Consider the following 20,719-nt stretch of genomic DNA (forward strand, 5'->3'; position numbering starts at 1 on the left):
AAATATCTTACCCAAATACACACACTTGCATACACACTTCTTCCAAATATGGAAGAGAAGCAATGATCCTAAATTCAACTATCAAATACTATTAGCTACATTTTTACTCGACTGTAATTTAGAAACATTTTCTTTTTATTTATTTTTTAAAGATTTTTATTTATTTATTTGACAGAGAGAGACACAGCGAGAGAGGGAACACAAGCAGGGGGAGAGGGAGAGGGAGAAGCAGACTCCCCGCTGAGCAGGGAGCCCATGAAACATTTTCAAGAATCCTGACCCCTTTTCCTCATCTGGCAGAGAAGATTGAATGGGTCTCCTCACTATACTGATGATAAGAAGGCAAAGATAAACCAGAGAAGTCATGCTTGCCTTTAGGGATTCACCTGGTAAATTGCTGCTTAAAGAGTGCTGTCAATAAGTTAACTTCTTTACTGTCGGGAGCAATTCTCTACTGGCGGTGAGATGGACAAGATGACTGAATAGATCTTTTTTCATCTCAAGATCCAAAGTTTCTTTTCAAGGAATTGTGACTGGAGAACAGAAACAGTATTTAGGGCCTGTTCACAAACTTTTAACTTTAAAAGAACCTGCATTTTATTATGTTCTTTCTTTAGTGAACTTATGTAAAATCTCTAAAAAAAAAAAAAAAATCTTTATTCACATTTTGCATCGCTTTATTTATTTATTTCTATATTTATTGTTTAAATAATGATAATGGTTAAGAGCCATTCTAGGACTTGATATTTTAGGGTGAAGATTTCCTCTTGCACCTTTTTTGTTCTCCTAGTATCTTAAAAGGAAGACTTTCCTCTTCCATTTCTCTTTTAGTCAGCAGAGAGATACAGTGAAATGGCTAAAAACAGAATTTAGAACCAGGTTGGGTGTTTATTATTTATTTATTTTAATTGCAGTATAATTAACATACAGTGTTACATTAATTTCAGTGTACAACCTACTGATTCAATAATTCCATACATTACTCATTACTCACCATGATAAGTGCAGTTGCCATCTGTTACCATAAATGTTATCATGTTATTTACCATATTCTTTTTTTTTTTATTGACCATATTCTTTATGCTGTACTTTTCATCTCGGTGACTTATTTATTCTATAACTAGAATCGTGTTACCTCTTTATCCCCTTTATCCATTTCACCCATCCTCCCACCCACCTTTCCTCTGGCAACCACCAGTTTGTTCTCTGTATTTAAGAGTCTATATTTTGGTTGGTTTGTTCATTTGTTTTTTAGATTCTACATATAAGTGAAATTATATGGCACTTGTCTTTGTCTGCCTTATTTTACTTAGCATAATATCCTCAAGATTTATCCATGTTGTCGTAAATGGCAAGATCTATTCTTTTTTATGGCTGAGTAATCCATTGTATGTCTGTGTATACACATATACACACATATATATACCATATCTTCATTCATTCATTGATTCATTTATTTTAAAACCAGTATAGTTAACATACAGTGTTATATTAATTTCTGGTATAAAATATAGTGATTCAACAATTCTGTCGATTACTCAGTTCTCACCAAGATAAGTGCACTCTTTCTTCATCCCCATCATGTACTTTACACATGCTCCCACCTCCCTCCCTCCTGGTAACCATCAGCTTGTTCTCTGTACTTAAGAGTCTGTTTTTGTTTTTTGTTGTTGTTGTTTATCTCTTTTTTACCATGTCTTCTTTATCTATTCGTCTGTTAATGGACACTTGGGTTGGTTCCATATCATGGCTATTATAAATAATGCTGCTATAAACATAGGGATGCATATATCTTTTCAAATTAGTGTTTTTGTTTTCTTTAGGTAAATACCCAGTCGTGGAATTACTGGATCATTTGATATTTCTATTTTTAATTTTTGAGGAACCTTCATACTGTTGTCCACAGTGGTTTCACCAATTGAATTTCCACCGACAGTGCGTAGGTGTTCCCTTTACTCCACATCCTTGCCAACACTTGCTATTTCATGTCTTTTTGAGTCCACCCATTTTGACAGGTGTAAGATGATATCTCATTGTGCTTTTAATTTGCATTTCCCTGATGATGATCGATGTTGAACACCTTTTCATGTGTCTGTTGGCCATCTGTATATCTTTGGAAAAATGTCTGTTCAGGTTTTCTGCCCATTTTACAATGTCTATGTTGAAAGCACAGACTTTAGAACCAAGTTGGGTTTTTAAATATAACCCTGTCACCTATTAGCTATGTGACCTTGAACAACTAACACCAACCTCTTTCTTCCTCAGTTTACTTATCTGTAAAAGGGAAAAAATAGCACTTATCTTATATGGCTATTGTGAGAATAAAATGAGTTAATACATTAAAAGGATACCTGGCACATGCTAAGTGTTGAATAGGCGTTTGATTCTGTTGCTTTTATTATGAGGATGGTTATTATTGTGGCAGTTCTCTCTCTTTTTTTTAAAGATTTTATTTATTCATTTGCGAGAGAGAGCATGAGTGCGGTGATGAACAGAGGGAGAAGCAGACTCCCTGCCAAGCAGGGAGCCCAGGACCATGCCCAAGTGGAAGGCAAATGCCCAACCGACTTGAGCCACCCAGGCTGCTCTGTGGCAGTTCTTATTAAATGTACTATTTTTTTTAAGATTTTATTTATTTTGAGAGAGCGCATGAGAGAGAGAGCACAAACAGTGGGGAGGGGCAGAGGGAGAGGGAGCATCAGACTCCCTGCTGAGTGGGGGAGCCCTACAGGGGACTCTATCCCAGGACCCTGGGATCATGACCTGAGCCGAAGGCAGGTGCTTACCTGACTGAGCCACCCAGGTGCCATAAATGCACTATTCTTAAGAATGTTAAATTATTCTCTAATTATATACATTAGAAAAATCAGTTTCAGAAATCATGACGCATTAAGACTGCACATTAGCTGAGTGATGGAGTGGTTTTTGCATTAACCTTGCTAAGTTAGGATGATAATGTTGGAGAAATAAGAAAGCTGCAAATCGTAGAGGCCTTTGTAATTGAAACAGTGGAGTTATCTTGCCTGAGTAAGGGAAAGAAGCGTGTGCCACCATCACTTTACTTCTCTGAGTTCTTACTCACTGGCCATAGTAGGAATGTGGCTTCCATTTCATTCCCAGAGCTCATTGAGTCCTCAGGTGCATAACTTATTTATGGTATTATCTTGTTCAGGGACTGAGCCTCTTGTTGACTAGACTGTGAGTCACTTATGAGTAGTAACGACATTTCTTTAATCTTTGTAGTTCTCAACATCTAACACACAGGTACAGAGTAGGTTTTTAGTAAATATTTGTTGAATAAAGGCATCAATAAATGTCATCTGGCACTTAAAATTAATGTTTAAGACTACTTATTCCCCCAGTGTGATGTCAGCATGGTCATTTGTCCTCATGCATTTTATTATTGAGGTAGAAAAAAAGTGAAATGGTTGCATATGACTTAGTAAATATGAATTTACACTACAGAACTGGGATTTGCCTTTTAGGTTCTTCAACTTTCACAGATTCAATATATAGTCACATTTTCAGTGTATACAAATGTCTACTTATTCCCAGAAATCCTGGAAACTGTTGCTGCCATATAATTTTGTGCTGTGAAATCTCTTCCTAAAATCTCTGGATCTGGGTACATATGGACAAAGTCAAACTGTTAGTAAGTATATTTCATGGTGCATAAAATATATCAAATGCATAATTTATATTTTGATCTGAGTTTCCTGTATTATTGACCATGAGTTTTCTATAGCCTATAATTACCTTGCTTATTTGTAAGCTAAAATTAGAAGAAAGACAGTGTTCTTTTTTTTTTTAAAGATTTATTTATTTGACAGAGAGACACAGCGAGAGAGGGAACACAAGCAGGGGGTGGGAGAGGGAGAAGCAGGCTTCCTGCGGAGCAGGGAGCCCGATGAGGGGCTCGATCCCAGGACCCTGGGGCCACGACCTGAGCCGAAGGCAGACGCTTAACGACTGAGCCACCCAGGTGCCCCAAGAAAGACAGTGTGCTAGTACCTCTTTCCCTTTACTCTCATATACCAAAAGAATGGTTTCTGAAGGTACAGATAATTAACATATATTTCTACATTCTGTCTTTTTTGGGAAGAAAGCAAATTCCAAAATAAGGGAGGATGCTGAGGTTGCAAATTCTTTACATAGAGAGTTTCCAGCTCAGGTTTTTCAGGGGGGAAAATATGCTTGAGAAATATCTTCCTATTTTTGCCCCTAAGGAAATAAAGTTACAACCACAGTCATCTAATCTAATCACTTTTCTTATTCCTTTCATAGATTCATCTCACAGGTGGACTGGTTTTCCTCATTTTCATTCTTTTCATGGATTCTCTTTTAGCCTCTGATTCCCTATTGATATCTATTGAAAAGTGCACAATTGCAATTTTAGCATTAAATTTCTCTATAATACTGCTTGTCTCTTTACCTCTCATTGATCCAAAGCTGTGTGCCAAGTCAATGGAGCAAAGTAAGTTTAATTCTTCCCTTGGCTTGTTTACCTACCTTATTCATCAACCAGCAGCAATTAAAAGACACAACACCTCAGTCCTTTTCTTTGATATAATTAGATGAGTAATTCTTAAGAAGATCCGCTTATTATTGATTCCTTTCAACTTTTCTCCTTTCCCCCATTCTCACTGCATCCCACTTCACTTTCTCCAAAGTTAGCCACAGAAGTGGGACATCTGCTCAGAAAAACATTTAGATTGCTAATGATTCTTTTTAACATCTGTTTCACTGCTACTGAACAGTTGTTGTTTCTTTAAGGAGGCTCAAGGGACAAGACCTATGTCACCTTAATAGTGGGTACTTTTTGGAAGTAGTAAGCCCTGTGCCTTTGGGAGCTATCCAAAAGTGCTATTGTATACATACATAAACTTAATGTTTCCAGTCTTACATTTCTTTTTTGTCCAGGGCAGTATTTCTGATTACTTTGTGTCTGGTTATTGTTGGTACTTGACAGGTTTTTTTTTTTTTTTTCTTTGTCTTATTCCATTGCTCATTACAGTTGCACTTTTAAAGAGAGACACTATTAAGCACAAAACCTATCTCATATCCCCTACTGAATTGGATGTGAGCTTTTTATAAAAAAAAAAAATTTAAATAGGCTTTGATACCAACAACTCAATCTGTATGATAATTCACAATAAGAAAATGACTTGAGAATATGGTCTGAGACCAAATTTTTCTTTTCTGTTCAGTAAATGCATGTGTACTTATTCACAGACACTTTGCGTGAGAAGAAATAAAAAAAGAATTGCTTTTAAATATATCTTCCCAGGTTATCCTGGAAATATTCTCCTGTCCTCATGTTGCCAAAGATGTTATTCACACCTTCAGACCACAGGGACCAGAAATTACTGGTGAGACTAGATGTGGTTCACATAAAAACTAGCTCTCTGGTAATTCAAAAAAGTGGTGAAAGATCTAAAAGGAATTTAAGAAGTCAGGCTTCACAAAGGAAGGAAAAAAAAAACCTGATAACTGAAACAGAACTTAAAATAAGAATAAAATGATTATGTTTTGCTAATTTGTCTTCCATTTAAGTTTAGATCAAGCTAAATTTAATATCTACTTTTGACTTTTATTTATTAGATCTGTTTTACATACAAATATATATGGATAAATAGATGACAGATAGTAGAGAGATGGCTAGTTTTCTCATATTCTGCACAGTCTTGATATTTCCCATTGTCTTTCAACAGCAAAAAGCCCTATGGCAACCTCTGGTGGATGAATTAATTATGATACTGGAGAAAATAGCCTACTATCTTTAGAGGAATTTATATAACTATAAAGAATTTTATTTCACATAACAAATAAAAACTCTTATATCAATAATGGAAAATGCAAGTTATTTTTCATCTGACACCTTGAGGTAAATATCATGGTTTGAGGTTGTTTTGTTTTGATTTTTCTGTTTGGTTTTTACCATCTTAGGAAAATCCAAGTAAAAAACAAAAGCAACAATCAAATTAACTCAGCTCCCTGGATTATTCCATTTTTGACTTTTCGTTCAGCTATAACTAGGTTGGATATAAGTGCTCTGATACTTTAGGAATTTTGTTATGGAGATTATTCATAAAAGTAAATCATCTGTAGTTTATTAAGCCAATTAAAGGAGCGCTAATCTCGTACAAGTTTTCTCTAGGATGGATAATGCAATTTTGCATCAAGGCATAGAATTTAAAAGCTAAATGTTTTTTTTGTTCCTTCTTTCCTAAATATTGTTCAGTAAGTGATATATCACTTAATAAGTAATTAAAAGTGTTGTAGACAAGAGACGTTAATTGGCATAAAAGAAATAATGGTACAGCTTAAACAGATCACGCAGTCGTATAAAAAGTAGCACTGGAAGAAACTAGTACAAAACAAAATATGTCAAATAGTAACACTTTGTGACTGATCCTAGATCTAAGATTCCCTGACTCCAACACCATTATGTTTTTCAAATACATTAAAATTGTGCTTCATAATTGAGTTTCAGTTTAGTTACATAAAATGAAATTCCTGTATGAAAAGTTTACATACTTGGACAGTTTATAATTTTACTTTCTTTTTTTAAAAAACATTTCTTTTCTATTTATTAGAGCAAGCACGAGCAGTGGGGAGGAACAGAGGGTGAGGCAGAAGCAGACTCCCCACTGAGCAGGGAGCCTGATGTGGGGCTTGATCCCAGGACCCTGGGATCATGACCTGAGCTGAAGGCCGATGCTTAACTAACTGAGCCACCCAGGCACCTCTTATTTTACTTTCTTAAATTTTAATTTTTAAGAGATAATGGTAAACTTTTGAATTAAAATGAATATAAATCTCATTGTGCAATCTATCCCCCTTCATTTTACACATACCTCAGTACAAGACCACTCAAGTCCCTATCCAACGAGGAGTTTCACATAAGATATGGGAGACTTCAGAATAATCCAACAAAGTCTGATTCTACCCAAGGCTCTAACAGTGGTTTTCTAAGCCTTTTGTTTTACATTTTCATATATCTGAAATTTATATGCAACCTACCATTAATGACATATCATAGTTTAATGATTTCTTTCTTAGCGAACATAAAATCATGGTACATCTTACCATTAATGACATCTTAGGGTCAATAAACGTAAGTAGGTACAAAAGAATATATTGAATTTAGGAAGAACCCATCAGTCAGATTATGCAGAATATTCCTTTTTAAGCAGTAGCTAACACTTGATGCTCTTTATCCTTCTTGTTGTTATATTATCTAGAATCCATCCAAGTCACTCACTAAAATTTTTAAGCTGATTACTTTTTCAAACTTCATTTTCCTATCAGCCAATTCTCCAAAGTATAGCTTTATGAGAGAAAACAGTGACCCTGGAATAGATCATATCTGTTAGACTGGGTGACAACAGTACAGATAATGTATGTGAGATTTGTGGAACATTATCAATGAGGCACTCGAGTGGATTTTTATAGCGCAGCACTCGAAATAACCTATATGCTCAGGTGGTATTTCATCATGTAAACAGATTTTCCTTTATATATCTTAAACTTTAAAAATATCCAGCCAGTCAGGGAAACTTTCTTAATATATAAACGCAACATTCTTCCAGACTTCACCCAGCAAAATTTATGCTTAAGACCTATGTGTTCTTGTATTTTAGCTTCTGCACATCCAGTCAGCAAAGCATCAGTTCCATGGCTCCTGGCACTACACTGTGTTTCTTGCCATTGGTATCGCTGGGGGGAAATTGTATTAAGTTATGTAAGTGGTAAGGTCCTGAGTTTGTTGTGTGTTCAGAACTCAGTAGGACAAAAGGCCTGTTTGGGTAAACCTTTCCAAAAAATCTAACGTCACTAGCAATGATGAGTGCCATCCATTAGTCCATTCTTCATTCATATGCAGGAGGAGGCAAGGAATTGAAATTGGTAAGCCAATTTCTGCCTTTTCTCAACCTTTATTATTTTTATTCAAGGGATATGGCAGCCCTTTCCATTTAGCACCACTCAGGATCCCTTGGGTGTGTCGCTGTCACCTTGGTGAGACTCAGCTGCCTTGAGATGTCTCATCTTGCTAACCTAAGTGTCAGGTACTCTATCTCAAAGGGCTTGTGTGTGTGTGTGTGTGTGTGTGTACAGCCCCAACATAAACACATAATATTATGAAGTTTGAATCCAGTATTTCAAAGTGAATTTAATGAGCACACACAACACAAAAAAATAACTAGCATGTCTATTCAGACACAAAGCAAGCAAAAGCAATAGAATTGTATACAGTGGCCCTGAATTATATTTATTCTAGAATAAGCAATATTTAAAAACTCATTTTAATCATTCAACTCCTTAGAAAGGTCAAGATCATTATATGTTTTTCTTGGACTGTTTAATTTATTGTTCCCATTTACACGGCTGCCTTCATTACTATGCAGATATAAAATGATAGGAAAAATTTATGGAGGGAGGCTATCTTCAAAATATTCATTAGTACAAAGAATTAGTAATATTCATTATCGCCTATAAAAATGGGACTATTCAGTAGAACTTATGTTCAAATGTTCAGTAGAAGTATATGTTCAAAATATAGTTTGGAAAAGGTACTAGGATAACAAGGAATAAAGAAAAGAAATAGAGAAATCACTATTAAACCACTTTCTTTAACTGTATTTATTATATCTGATCCTCAAATTTTAGAGAAAAAGCCTTCCAATCTCGAGGTATGCATATTAGCAACAAGGAATAAATATACCGTGTTATTTCATTCAATTTTAAAGCAAGCCTACTTTATGTCTTTGTTCACACTGAGCTAGGGGGAGGGAAAAAAAAAAAAGCGAAGGCCAGTTCTTAAGCCACTCAAACGTTTTACTCCCACCTTGTGGCAGTGTGCTGCATGGCTACTTTTCCAAATTTGAGAGTTCAGAATTTGACTTATTTTCATATTGTCTTAACCACTGATGAAAATAAGATTGATTGGGAAAGGAGCTTTGTGATTTACCAAAGACGGAGGTCTGTGATACAGGGCTTTTGCAGCATGCAAATCAGCAAAGAGTGATATGAACGGTGCTACAGAATAAATAGGCTTCCTTTCTCTACCTTGGACATAGAATTTGAAAAGAAATTTTGAGACTCCTCTTTTTGACCCACTACACTGAGACACTTTGATTCAAAATGTTTTTAAATACCAAAATAATTTTCACAAGCCAAATTTAGAGTGTTAACAAAAGCACATCTCATCTAGTTTCTTTTAACATTAAAAACAAAAAAACATGCAAAGAAATACATTGGATATCTCTCCAAAAAGATACTACATGAATTGTCTGCAAAACTACAAAGAAAACTGAACTCGAATGCTTATTTACACAATTTTCTTTCTTTCTCTTTTTCCTTTATGTGGATTGAGAAATAAATGGAAGAAATACCTCTGGCTGGTAAGTTAGAGAAATAGATCTGAGTATGTTGTTTATCTCCTTAGACTTCTGCTTATTCCACAGTTTACTACCTTAAACTATTAGCCAAAACTATCCTATCAAATTCTTCTTCCTGGATTGATTTTACTCTTTCCCTGGTTGAGTTTAGCATCCACCTTTATTAGAAAAAAACATTCAGCTTCTTTGAGCCAGAATAAAATAAAAGCATCTTAGTTTCAGGATGAAACAACCCTAGAACCAGGGACTCTTTCTTCTATACTACAGCTGGGGACTTCCTCAAAGGCATCCGTGAGTCCTGCCTTACTGTGTTTCAGCATGGTCTGGCAATTTCTGAAGACAACCAGCTTTATATTTTCCAAAGGCTCTCCCCACCAAAAGCTGTGCTTGTGTCAGCATGATTTAACTTATGACTGACAGCCTCTATTTGAGAACTGTCTTTCCATTCAAACTTATCAGATCGAGTTCAGGGAGATTTAGTTAAATAGATTTTATTGTTTCACAAAAGTGGGAAAATATGAGTAAGGAGTTAGCCTAATTTATGAAACAGAATTCCTAACTGATTTGAAATTGGATATTCCCTTTTAAAAACATAAAATAAATCCATTCAAATTATTTTTATTATTTGTAAGATATACAATGATTTATATATACATATACATGAATGAACACACATACATACACACACAGAATGTTTTTACTCTTCCCAATTTTTGAGGATCACTAATAAAAGTACTATAATTTAACTATATTTCAATCCTCAGAGTACCTAGATTGTGTAATAAATAAACTTTGTTCTTTATCCAGGTGTTTGCAATTTTTTTGTCCCTTAAAAATAAGTAATAGAAAGAGATGAGTTTTTACTATCTAATTGTTATTTGCTACCAATTAATGTTACTAAATTGGAAAAATAATTCATTTTCCTCATGATTATCTTAATATTCTTTAAAAAAAGAACAAACCAATTTCAGACATTTGAAATCTTGACGAGAAGAAACTCCTTCCAAGTTTATAAATGATGAGATTAATTTCAAAATGCCAGCCACATAGCTGCTCAACATTTCAAGCTGAAGATGCATATGGGATTAAATATTAGACATGTCTCTAATATCTATGTTATTTCACATGTAACATTAACTTCTAGATAACATGTTCATTTCCTCTAAAAGCATATAAAGGAGCTTTCCTGTTAAACATCTTTAGAGACAGAAAAAAATATCTATCTCCTATTTTCTTTTTTAACACTTGTTTCTGTTATATGTGTAGGGGATTTTTTTCTCTGCAAAACTTGAGTTAGGAACCAGCCAGCTCTGTATATCTCCTCACACTCTCCACCTGCATCCTTATCTGAATGTCTCATCTGGGAGAATTTGAATTTTGTTTATCGATGTTGCATTTGTAACTGACTGCATGTTAAGCCAGGCTGCCATCCCTTTAGGAGCTAAACCACAGTAATAAATGAAGTTGAAATTCTTTATTCCTCATCTGGCACAAGTCATTAGTTTTCCTAAGTAAAGAAGCATTTGTAAGGTTGCATTCCAGTCTTTCTCAAGCCCTAATTTTTTTTTTTCCATTGTGAAAATTTCTTCCATTTACTTTATTTTCTATCCATTTAAAATTTAATCTTAGGAGTTCTCACATAAGACTGAGGAAAAAAAAAAATTTTTTTTTTTTTTTACTTTGTGTCAAAATGTCCCTCCAAGATTTACAAATGCTGAAGTTGCTCAAAATAGTAAATCAAAATTGTCCTTTTCTCTTCAATATCCAAATAAGAGAATATCTCTGGATCACATTGGGCATACTCCAAAATAGCTAAGAATATGTTCCTTCTCATCACAAACAGGGATCTCAGACTCAAAATAATGGACACTTAAAAATTAAATTTTATTTTTGCCCTTCTCTGTTATATAGACAATAGAAACTATATAACTCAAGCCAATTATTAATGGTTTTGTTTTCCTAAGTTTATTAGGAAATTTAATTTTTTGATAATTATACATGAAGAGTATATCATTTTAGAAAAACTGGAAAATAAGCACAAGGGAGTGAATAGCAACAACAATGAAACTATAGCCTAAAGAAAACACTGTCCTTTGATATTAAACAATGGTAGGTGAAATTTTACCAGGCTTAGTTAGTGCCTTCTGGAATCCATTGCCCTGACAGAATTGAGTAAGACATTTGGATTTAATAATAAGAAAGAATTGAGTCCCATTTTCCTGTGATTTCAAACTGACTTCATGTATACCGGCTACATGGAGGTCTATTGCATGCTTTATCGCTTACTAAGAAGAAGAGCGTGGACAAAACCCAAACATACACGTGTATATGTACATAAAAATCCAGATGTACCCCCCCAACAAGTGGTGGTATGTTTGTGCCCCCTGCCAAATTCGTACAATGAGACCCTAACTACAAAGTGATGGTATTTAGAGGTGGGGCCTTTGGGAAGTATTTAGGTTTAGAGGGTGTCACAAGGGTAGAGCTCTTGTGATGGTATCAGAGTCTTTACAGGAAGTGAAAGAGACTAGAGCTCTATGGCTCTAGAGTAATAGTCATGGCTGTCAGTAAACCAGGAAGTGGGCTCTCACCAGCCACCTGATCTGCCAGGACCCTGATCTTGGACTTTCTAGCCTTCACAGCTGTGAGAAATAAATGTCCATTGTTTAAGCCACCCGGGCTATGATATTTATTATAGCACAGCACCTTCGTCAAGACAAGTGGTATTCCAAATTTTAAGAGCTAAGATGCCATGTTAAAAATCTTTCAGATTTGTCATACCCTTAGTTTCCTTAATTCCTATTTAGCACATTTAAAAAGTCTCACATTTTAGAATAATAGAACATATAATTTTATTTAGCAACAATTGAAATAGATACGGAATTTGACAGCTTAAAATACAGGTTTCTTTTTTCCTGGACTCCTTCAACATTATACAAAAGATATTTTTCTTAGTATTATTTTGTTTGCTTAGTCAAAATTTGTGAAGTGACTACTGTTGGGCTTAGGCATGTTACTTTGACAATATACAAAAGTGAAATATTTTCTCTGTTCCAAATGGCGAGTGTACAGTTGGGCCTCCCAAGAGTAAGATGAAAATTATTGCAAAGTATGACAAGGTCTCAATAAAGATATGCCCTTGTTTTGTCAGGGTGACACGAAGAAGAGCATGTAGACGACACTTGTGGGGAAAGGTCATGGTGTTCTGGGTGATAGCCCACCAACTCTGAGTTTTCAAAGAATACTCTTTAAATTTTTTTTGGACACAGTTTTAATAAGAAAGCTCTCTTCAAACAGGAGAAACAATAGAACATATTCATTTTAATGTATAACTATGCTTATTTTAATGCAAAATTATGACCTGCCAAATGACCTGAGCGGTCTTGTGAACTTCCTCAAGAGAATGGTACGACTATTTTTTGAGCCCCTAGTATATAGGAGGCATTTTATTAAGAAAAATATAGAAAGAAAAAGGTTTTCAATTTCCGCAGTTCAAAAGTTTGTCTACACAAGCCACATGGAATAAAGATTTGAGTAAAAACCTATCTAGATAATTTGATCGAGGTAGAAATCCTTTCTATGATTACTCTAGTGTAAATACAAGCCACTTTGACCCTCTGAGGACCAGAACCGTGTGCATTATCTCAGTCTGAAACAGAACACTGTGGGAGATCTGAAAAGGCAATTGAAACCACAGTGGGGAAACTTGTTATTGGATTTTTTTTTTTTTAGGTCTCATGCCTTGTGACATACTAGCATTTGGGAAGGTCAGCCTTGTAGAGGCGGGGATACTTTAATAACAGCGTCTCTTCATAACAAACTTCACTTGATACTGTAATTGACTTCACATCTGTGAGATTTTTATTACTGTGGATTTTTATCAACACTTCACCCAACATCCTAACTTCCCACTGAATAATGCCTTGTGAGTATCACGGACCTGAGATTACAAAGTGAGCTATGTGGTTGATAGCGTCTGTTATAGGACCATTGCCAATATATAAATATGATGGAAAAAAATGTGCGAGGTGCTGGTATTTGACCCTTGCAACAGTTATCTGTTTATATCACTGTGCTACTGGCAAAGAATGACTTTTCCTTCCCTGGCATCTTCATGAGTCATCGTGAACTCCTACAGAAATGAACTAAGACATCAACTTTCTGGAAAACTTCTTGTAAGAAACTGCCAAATTCTCCTAACTTAAAACAGTTTTGATCAGTTCTCTTTACAATATTGTTTATAAAGATTCCCATGAATTAGAAAGTAAACCTTCCCTTTAAGATGAGGTTAGAAAGACTAACAGAAGTTATGTGGTTGAGTTGAAATGTCAAGCTTTCTTTTATACAGGCTTTCTCTTACGCAGAGTCCCTACACAACGCCTGAGAGGGAAAGGTGAGTGAATGGATGCTTAAAGAATGCTCCAAAGATACTTAAGCAAGCCAGAGAACAAATGTCAGGCAGAATCCTTTCCCCCAGATTACCTAATTAGCAGGTATCTAATAAGCACACCATCTCCTCTGGTAAAACTAGCAGGAAGAATCACAGCACAGTCAAGGTAGGTAACCTCGAGACCAAGCCAAATTCGAGCAGGCAGGAATCTGGTGCAATCTTGTGCAAAGTCTTTCAGAGACAGAAAGGCTGAAATTTGGCTTTGATTGGCAATACAGTATTAAGATCAGCAAGTAAAGGAAATCAGAAAGAAAACATAACTGAGGAGGGCAACGAAGAAAACAAAATCAAATCAGTTTTCCCCTTAGTGATCCCACATAAATACAGTTACTGTTCTATTCATTCTTACAACATTTTCTAAACAAAAAGGTCTATATTTATATAGAAAAAGGGGAACATTGTCATTCCTCTTCACTATAAAATTCCTTCTCTATGAAAACCCAGATCTGTATCAGTGACAACATCTTACACTACCCAATACATCAGAGGGTAAAAAAAGACCATTGCTATTAATTAGGCACCTACTATGTGCTAGAGACAACAGAGATCAATTACTTAAATCTTCAGTTGCTCTGTGACGTGGCCATTATCTGTCTTTTACAGATAACAAAAACAAGACTCATAAATTCTATACATTGTTCAACTTCAGTTTATCAGGAGCTAAGTCAGCATTTGACTGATATTTAGATGGACACCAAAGTCCGTATTTTGTCACTCATCTGACATTGTAGGTACTGAGAGCTGCTGACTACACAAGGCCAGCCATTTAATTAATGTTGTAGGTGGACTAATTGATTTTGGTCAGTGAATGTTTAACGATTATTTCACTTTCCCCCTTGACTACTTTAGTTGTAGTTAACGCACCAAGAAGGCACTGATTATTCTGAAACACTAAAAAATATAAAAGATAAATTGTTAAAGAGTGCTACCTCTATGAGGTATACATAATTTTCTGTAATTACATTATTATGATGATCATAATCTTTTTCAAATGAGTCATTCTAATATAATATTCTCTGTCCCAAAGTAAAGGCACTGCAACTAACACCTTAATTCTTGCCAATACATGACGCAAAATATATATTGGTGAGGAAGGATAATCTAAGGTTACCTACTAACTTTCCTAAATTTGAAAATTGTGAATATTGAAATTTATTTTAAGGGGAGGAGTGTGGGGAGATGAGTGAACTAGATAGAAGGGGTTGTGAGTACACTTAACTTGATGAGCGCTATGAAAAGTTTAGAATTGGTAAATCACTATGTTGTATACTTGAAGCTAACATAACATTGTATGTTAATTTAGACTTAAAAAAACAGGATAGCAAAAACTTATAATAGATGATGCTCTGCGTAGGTGGTTAAATTGCTCCTCTTTACTGTGTTTACTTGCCTTTGAAGAGGCAGCTACTAAACAGGGTATGATGACACTTCTTTAGATTCCAGAACAAACATCTTAAAGCTACCAACATCCTTACTTCATTTTCACTATTATTTATCTAGAATCTATCATTTTATTACTTGTTCATCTAGAAAATCTGATCATGCAAGTGATTAAAGACATAGGCATTGGGATCAGTTAAACATAGATTTGTATTTATTTTTAAATTCCGGTATCATTAACATACAGTGTTATATCAGTTTCAGGTGTACAATATAGTGATTCAGTAATTCTGTACATTAGTGCTCATCAAGATAAGTGTTCTGGTAAGCGCTGTGAATTGTGCAAGACTGTTGAATCTCAGATCTGTACCTCTGAAACAAATAATGCAATATATGTTAAGAAAGAAAAAAAGAAGAAGAAGAATGTAGCAGGAGGGGAAGAATGAAGGGGGGGAAATCGGAGGGGGAGAAGAACCATGAGAGACAATGGACTCTGAAAAACAAACTGAGGGTTCTAGAGGGGAGGGAGTTGGGAGGATGGGTTAGCCTGGTGATGGGTATTGAGGAGGGCACGTTCTGCATGGAGCACTGGGTGTTATGCACAGACAATGAATCATGGAACACTGTATCTAAAACTAATGATGTAATGTATGGGGATTAACATAACAATAAAAAAATTAAAAAAAAAAAGATAAGTGTACTCTTAATCCCCTTCACCTGTTCCACACACCCCTCCCCCCTCCACACACACACCTCACTTCTGGTAACTATTAGTTTGTTCTCTATAGTTAACAGACTGGTTTTTAGTTTGTCTCTTTTTTTCTTTGTTCGTGTGTTTTGTTTCTTAAATTCCTTGCATGAGCGAAAACATATGGTATTTGTCTTTCTCTGACTTATTTCACTTAGCATTCATTATAGCCTCTAGATTCATTCATGTTGTTGCAAAATGGCAAGATTTCATTCTTTTTTATGGCTAATATTCCATTGTATATATATTTACACCACTTCTTTATCCATTCATCTATTGATAGACACTTAGGCTGCTTCCATAGTTTGGCTACTGTAAATATGCTGCAATAAACATAGGGATGCATATATCTTTTTGAGTTAGTGTTTTTATATTCTTTGGGTAAATACCCAGTAGTGAAATTACTGGATCACATGGTAATTCTATTTTAATTTTTTTTGAGGAAGCTCCACATTGTTTTACACAGTGGCTACACCAATTTAAATTCCAACCGACAGTGCATGAGAGTTCCTTTTTCTCCACCTCGTCCCCAACACTTGATGTTTTTTGTGCTTTCGATTTTAGCCATTCTGACCCATGTGAGGTGATATCTCATGGTGGTTTTGATTTGCATTTCCCTGATGATAAGTGGTGTCGAGCATCTTTTCATGTGTCTCTTGGCCATCTGTATATCTTCTTTGGAGAATTGTCTGTTCATGTCTTCTGCCCATTTTTTAATTGGATTGTTTTTTGGGTATTGAGTTGTATCAGGTCTTTATATATTTTGGATAGTAACTCTTTATGGGATATGTCATTTGCAAATATCTTTTCCCATTCAGTAGGTTGCCTTTTAGTTTTGTTGATTGTTTCCTTTGCTGTGCAGAAGCTTATTTTTCTGATGAAGTCCCAATATTTTATTTTTGCTTTTGTTTCCCTTGCCTCAGAAGACATATCTAGAAAAATGTTGCTACAGCCAATGTCAAAGAAATTACTGCCTGTGCTCTCTTCTAGGATTTTTATAGTTTCTGATCTCACATTGAAGTCTTTAATCCATTTTGAATATATTTTTGTGTATGGTGTGAGAAAGTGGTCCAGTTTCATTCTTTTGCATGTAGCTGACCAGTTCTCCCAACACCATTTGCTGAAGAGACTGTTTCCCATGGCATGTTCTTGCCTCTTTTGTAGAAGATTAACTGACCATATAACTGTGACCATATTTCTGAGCTGTCTGTTCTGTTCCATTGATCTATGTGTCTATTTTTGTGCCAGTACCATACTGTCTTGATTACTACAGCTTTGTAATGTATCTTGAAATTTGGGATTGTGATAGCTCCTGTTTTGTTTTTCTTTTTCAAGATTGCTGTGGTTATTTGGTTTTTTTGTGGTTCCATACAAATTTTAGGATTGTTTGTTCTAGTTCTGTGAAAAATGCTGTCAGTATGATGATAGGGATTGCATTAAATCTGTAAATTGCTTTGGGTAGTATGACCATTTTAACAATATTTCTTCTCCCAACCCATGAGTGTGGAATATCTTTACATTTGTTTGTGTCATCTTGAGTTGGGTTTGTATCTTAAATATCTTATACTGGATGTAGACTCCTCCATTTCTTAACTTCTTGGATCCAACATTTTCTTAACTATAAATTAGATTATATGTATGTGTGTCTCTGTGTGTGTGTGTGTGTGTGTGCATACACAATTTATATCCCTTCCTCTTCTGTTATATCATTATTTTCATCATCATCAGTACCATGTTTATTTCTCAGTCTAGGAAACAAACTACACATAAGCAGTAATTTTAAGCTATCAAGAAAAAATATATATTTCTAATCCATCATAAAGTAAGTACTGGTATAAACATATTTTATAAATTACCGTAAATTTTATGAGATGGATTCTTTCAGACAGGCTATAATTTCCTCTGAAAAATCCCCTAACTTCTCTTATTCACCTCATAACACTGTATTCCACTACATCCTTGCCTTTATCTTATCTTCACCTTCTTCCTTTTCTTTGTTTGGCTATCTGATTTTTGCTCTAATTGCTGTAACTGATCCTTCTCAAACTCTTCCTTTTCCTTTGATTTCTAAAGTATTTTCAGTCCCCATTTGCTCTTATCCAGCTAATCTCTTATACACAATAACTTTATCTCTTTCACTGCTTGCTTTTATTCAAAATTTATTAAAATCCTTAGTTATTTTTTGCTTGCTCATTATAATTCTAATTTAAGACAAGTATCAGTTTCCTTTACATTGAGATTTTCCCTTTTTTAATAAAGGCATTTATTTTTTTTAATTTTTTTAATCATAAAAGCATTTGAACTTAACATTATCACTTGAGTATAAGCTTTTCTTTGTTTTATAGATTTTGACATGAAATTTTTCTTTTATGGCTTTCTAGAGATATACTAATTTCTTCTTTGATTTTTACTTTGAATCAAATGTTATATTTAAGAAGTTGCTTTTAATTTCCAATCATTAAAGATTTCTGTGTCTTTCTTTATTATGCATTTCTAATTATATTTGATTGTGTTCAGAGAACAGGGCTATAAATCTCTACTTCAAAAATGATTACAGTCTTCCTTATTGCACTTTTGTAAATGTCTCTATAAATGGCAAAGATACTCTTTTTTTTTCCAGCTTTATTGAGGTGTGATGGACAAATAATAATTGTATACATTTAGGTTGTAAAATGTGATTTTTCTAAAGATGTACATCATGATGATTTAATACACATATACATTGTGAAATGATTTCACAATCAAGTTAATTAACACATCCATCACCTCACATAGTTACCACATTTTGTGTGTGTGTGGTGAGAACACTTAAGATTTTTCTCTTAGCAACTTTCAAGTATACTTTCAAGTAATTACTTTCAAGTAATATTAACTATAACCAGCATGTTGTTAATAGATTCCCAGAACTTATTCATCTTATATGAATGTTTGTACCCGATGAACAGCACCTCCCCATTTTCCTCACACCCCAGCCTCTGTCAACCGCGGTTCTACTCTTGTTCTTTGAGTTCAACTTTTTTTAGATTCCACATATAAGTGAAATCATACAGTATTTATTTGCCTTTCTGTGTCTGTCCTATTTCACTTAGCGTACCATCTTCCAGCTTCACAAATGACAGGATTCTCTTCTTTTTTAAATGACAGAATAATATTCCATTATATAAAGAGATAGACATGGGTATGCATAAAGATACAGATATATCACATTTTCTTTACCCATTCATCTGTCAATGGACACTTGGGTTGTTTCCATATCTTGGTTATTGTGAATAATGCTGCAAAGATATAGGGAGTGCAGGTATCTTTTAGAGGTACTGATTCTTGATTCTTTTGGATATATGCCCAGAAGTGGGATTGCTGGATCATATGGGGGAACTCCATCCAGTTTTCTAAAATGGCTGTACTAATTAACATTCCCACCTACAGTGTAGAAGGGTACCCTTTTCACCATACTCTTGTCAATACGTAATCTCTTGTCTTTTTGATAATGCCCATCCTAAAAGTTGTAAGGTGATTTCCCATTTTGCTTTTGATTCGCATTTCCTTGATGATTAGTGATGTTGAACACATTTTCAAATACCTGTTGGCCATTTGTATGTGTTTTTTGTAAAAATGTCTATTCAGGTCCTCTGCCCAGTTTTTAATTGGGTTATTTCTTTGCCCTTGAGTTGTTAGGAGTTCCTTATATGTTTTGGATATCGACTCCTTATCAGAAATAGGGTTTGCAAATATTTTCTCTTGTTCCTTAGAAATCTTTTCATTTTATTTATATGGAAGCTTTTTAGTTTGATATAGTCCCACTTGTTTACTTTTGCTTTTGTTGCCTGTGCTTGTGTGAGCCCAGAAAATCATTGCCAAGACCAATGTCAACAAACATTTAGTTTTATGGCTTACATAAAATCATAAAACATTTAGTTTTTTTCTTATTATGTTCAGTTAGCCACTGTATAGTACATAATTAGTCATTGATGCAGTGTTCAAGGATTCATTAGTTAAGCATAACACCCAGGGCTCATCGCAGCACATGCCCCCCTTAATACCCATCACCCTGTCACCCCCTCCCCCTCTCTCCTTCCGTCTAAAACCCCCAGATTGTTTCTCGAGGTCCATAGTCTCCCACGGTTCATCTCCCTCTCTGATTTCTCCCCCTTTGGATTTCCCTCCCTTCCCCTATGGTCCTCCGTGCTATTGCTTATGGAGGGATTATGTTAAGTGAAAACATTTAGTTTTATTTAGTTTTATGGCTTACATCTTTAACCTATGGTTTAATTTATAGTGTACGTTTTTTAATCCATTTCAAGTTAATATTTGTGAATGGTGTGAGATAGGTCCATTACAGTCTTTTGCACATACTTACCCAGTTTTACGAACACCATTTATTGAAGACACTGTCCTTTCTCCTTTGATTATTTTGGTCATTTTGTTAAAAATTAGCTAATCCTTATGTATGGGTTTATTTCTGGGCTGTCTATTCTGTTCCATTGTTTATGTGTCTGGTTTTATGCCAGTACCATATTTTTTGACTACTATAGCTTTGTAATATAGTCTAATATCAGGAAGTGTGGTACCTCAAGTTTTGTTCTTCTTTCTCAATATTGCTTCAGTTATTTAGTCTTTTATGGTTCCAAACAAATTTAGGACTGTTTTTTAAATTTCTATAAAAAATGTCATTTGAATTTTGATAGGGATTTCATTAAATCTATAGATGGCTTTGGGCAGTATGGACATTTTAATAACGTT

The sequence above is a fragment of the Phoca vitulina genome, unplaced genomic scaffold (genome assembly GCF_004348235.1).
Source record: "Phoca vitulina isolate PV1807 unplaced genomic scaffold, GSC_HSeal_1.0 scaffold7, whole genome shotgun sequence".
Taxonomy (NCBI): Eukaryota; Metazoa; Chordata; class Mammalia; order Carnivora; family Phocidae; genus Phoca; species Phoca vitulina.